We start from the raw sequence: 3382 nt of genomic DNA, 5'->3' as shown, positions 1-3382 counted from the left end.
CGCTATATAAAATAAAGTTTATTATTATTATTATTATTATTATGTGTCTGATCGTGAATGGTTTTCCCTGTTGTTTGTTGTATTACTCGGTGTTGCATTTTAAGCTGTGCATGAGGCAGGACCCGGAGGCTGCTGCTTCTGCTGGGATTGAGGAAGAGCTGAGCGCCATGTAAGGCAAAGACACTGCGTTCCACTTTATCAGGTGCCTGGAGTGTAAGAGCTGCAGATAATATTGAGTCACATTAATCCCAACATATTTCAAATATTATGAAAATTAAATAAATTAAATCAAATAACTTTCATTAAAAAAATCAATCACACTTTACCTTGCTTTTTAAGTTGTTTTAAAGGAAAATTGATGCAGAGAATGTGTGAATACTACTTTTTGATGGTTCCAAGGCCAATGTGACCTGTTCTATTGCCTGCTAATTGTACGTTCCAGGTTGAACAATTATTTTTAGGAGGTCAAGGTGTATGAATGATAAGAACAGCTTGAAATTTATTTTCACGGTCGACACACATTTTCGCAAGGGAAAAAAACTGAAATAACCACAGTTACGCAAACACCAGTCCACCAAAAAAAAATCATTTTATTAAAACAAGGTAACATTTTTTTTATCATCATACGGATGAACTGTGCTAAATATATTTCTAAAAAGAAAAAGCAAGACGTGAGTCGTGAGCCAAGATCATGACTCTTTTACTCTTCTTCACATCAGTTTTCATCTGTGAGGAGGAGGAGGAGGGCGGCTCCTGATGTGCTGACACTTGGGGATGTGCCTCTGTGCCGGCCTGGGGGCAAAGCGCCGGCCGCAGTGAGGGCAGGGCACGTAGTTGGGGTTTGGATTCGCGGGGGGCTGGGGCAGGTTCACAACCTTCCCTCCTTGCGTGATCACCTGCTGCACCTCCCTGGCCTATTTGATGCTCCGAATGAAATCCTCGTGCTTCTGCCTCCAGTTGTTCTTTCTCAGCTGGGAACAGGAAATGAAACCAATGAAACAGCTTCCAGAAAAAGTCCAGACTAGCACTGCGTACACAGTCTGGTCGCAAACCATTCACAAGGCAAGAAAATATCAATACAGTAATAACTTAGCTTTCTGGGCCTACCTTTCATGTCATTGGGTAGAGAGTACAATTTAGTTATGGTTTTGTTTCCCGTGAGTGCTATTTGCTTGATATCTCATGTAGATTTTTACAACAGAATTCAGAAGTCACTAAGACCCATTTATTCTGTCTGGCAAATGTGCCTTTGCGGCAGTTTTTCAGAAGAGTACTTCATAAAACACTTATTTATTGTTTACATTGATTTATAAGCTGAGTCTGACTCTAGGAGAAAACAAGGGAACCTTGGAAAGAGTTTAAGGATAGCCCTTACCACGATTGGCGGTCTAACCTTCTTCTTATGGATGTATGTCTCCAGTTCTGTTCCCTTGGCCCTGTGCTTGAAAGAGTCAAAAACCTTCCTCTTTGAATTCTGAAGCTTCTTGCAGATCTTGCTGTGTTTCTCCAACCTCTCTACAGCAAACTTCCTGTGACACAGTTCACAGGGCACCAGCTGAGGGTTTCCACTCTGGCTATTCTCATATGGAAATTGCTCAGCGGTAGGGCACATCAGACTTGTAGGGGACTGGTGTAACAGAAGAGATAAGGTTCTTGATCCCGAGATGAAGTAAAACAAATGAGTTTATTGCATGCAAGGAACAATAAAGCCGAAGTCTTGTTTCCCGCAAGAAACAACAAAACCAAAGTATTGTTCGCCATACTGTTACAAACTTTTGGGTTATATAGTGTTTTCTTCTCCGTTTCTGACGTCACTCGGTCTGATGGTAAAGAGGGGGGTTCATGGTATTTGGCCAGTTTACGATGTTCTGGGCAAATGGTCAGTTTAACATTACACCCAGGGGGGTTCCTAGCTTGCATCTGCAGTCCTTATCAGTTAATCCCCTTTCCTGCCATAAACCCCAGCTTGTGGCTTAGAAGTCTAAACCCCCTACAGAAAGGATTAAATTCAAACCCCTGTCTTCACATCATTCTTCAATGTCAAGTGGCAAATGTTGACTGGTGATGTTATGTGAATCTTAGGAAATGGTCATTTTTCAATCGAGTCTATGTTTCTATGAATTTGAGACAGAGAGGTCAATCTCTGCAATCCGAGCTGAGGGCATTTCTTGGAATGGAAAGGTAAGAGCAACTTTGGTAAGAGTTCTTTGATATTCTCTTAAGACCACTCGCCAGATTTTACGATGAAAAATGTAAATAATAATAACAAACATTATTTGATATAGTGCCTTGAAAGGTGGCTTCTTTACAGAATGACAAAACCAACTACAATAAATAATACACAAGATATGCATGATGACAATACACAGTTAGAGGAGATAGTAGATGGTCATTGTCAGTGTACTCTGAAGGTAGTTTTCCAATTTTTTGGAACGGGGTAAAAGAGGCCACCTCTACTAGAATCTTTGTCCTAACCAAAAATGTAACAAAGTATAATAATAATATTAAAAAGAATAATAATAAACTTTATTTATAGAGCACCTTTCATACAAATAGTGCTTTGGTGCTTTAAAAACCAAGCGTAAAAATACAATATTAAAATTGAGAGATATACTTTCAGTTGTAAAGGAAAATACAGCAATACAGTAAAGCAACATACATGTCAATTAAAGAAATAAAAATTAGGAAAGCCGTAATAAAATAAGAACAATTAAAGAGAACTAAAAAAAGAAACAGAAATAGAAAGAACAAAGAACCACTTTAACTAAAAGCAACATTTTCAAATGTTTTTTAAAACAATGTACCGAGCTTGACTGCCTAATAAAAAGTGGAAGTGGGTTTCATAATTTAGAAGCATAAAAACAAAAAGCAGCCTCTCCACTCTTTCTGCATTTCACATGTGGTATTTGCAGTAGCCAGTATGTGCAGATCTCAGGTCACGTATAGGAACATATGAAGACAGACATTCAGTAAGGTACAGACGTGCTAGGTCGCTTAAAGCTTTAAAAACAAGTAAAAGAACTTTCAAATTTATCCTAGATAATACAGGTGACCAGTGAAGTTTTTTCAAAACAGGAATGATATTCTCTTTCTTGTATTTGTTAGGATCTGTGCTACTGCATTTCGAACAAGTAGTAAGGGATTTATTGTTTTCTTGGGAAGCTCACAAAACAGAGCAATAAAATCATATCCACATCAATGTGAGCAATGGAGAAGTCAAATTAACGTGTCTAAATATCATCTAGTTCTATCCCAGGGAAGAGGGCTGTTGCCTACACAGACGACAAGACACAAAACGCTCAACTGTGCAAAACACGCATAAGGACATCAGTCAGGAGGAACAGGGTAAAGTGTTTTTACTTCTTCACCATGGTCATGTAGT

General features: G+C 38.7%; 1 long non-coding RNA gene across 1 annotated transcript; it reads right to left on the bottom strand.

The window, feature by feature from the left end:
- Positions 1 to 570: 570 nt before the first annotated feature.
- Positions 571 to 2994, bottom strand: LOC148639358 (uncharacterized). Its single transcript, XR_015930587.1, has 2 exons — positions 1376 to 2994; positions 571 to 971 (listed from the first exon to the last, which is right to left on the bottom strand). It is a non-coding gene; the product is annotated as an uncharacterized LOC148639358 (long non-coding RNA).
- Positions 2995 to 3382: the final 388 nt, after the last annotated feature.

This window comes from Lepisosteus platostomus, chromosome 26 (genome assembly GCF_059453375.1).
Source record: "Lepisosteus platostomus isolate fLepPlt1 chromosome 26, fLepPlt1.hap1, whole genome shotgun sequence".
NCBI classification, from domain to species: domain Eukaryota; kingdom Metazoa; phylum Chordata; class Actinopteri; order Semionotiformes; family Lepisosteidae; genus Lepisosteus; species Lepisosteus platostomus.
Note: the sequence above shows the minus strand (reverse complement) of the source record. Positions and strands in the feature narration are given on the sequence as shown.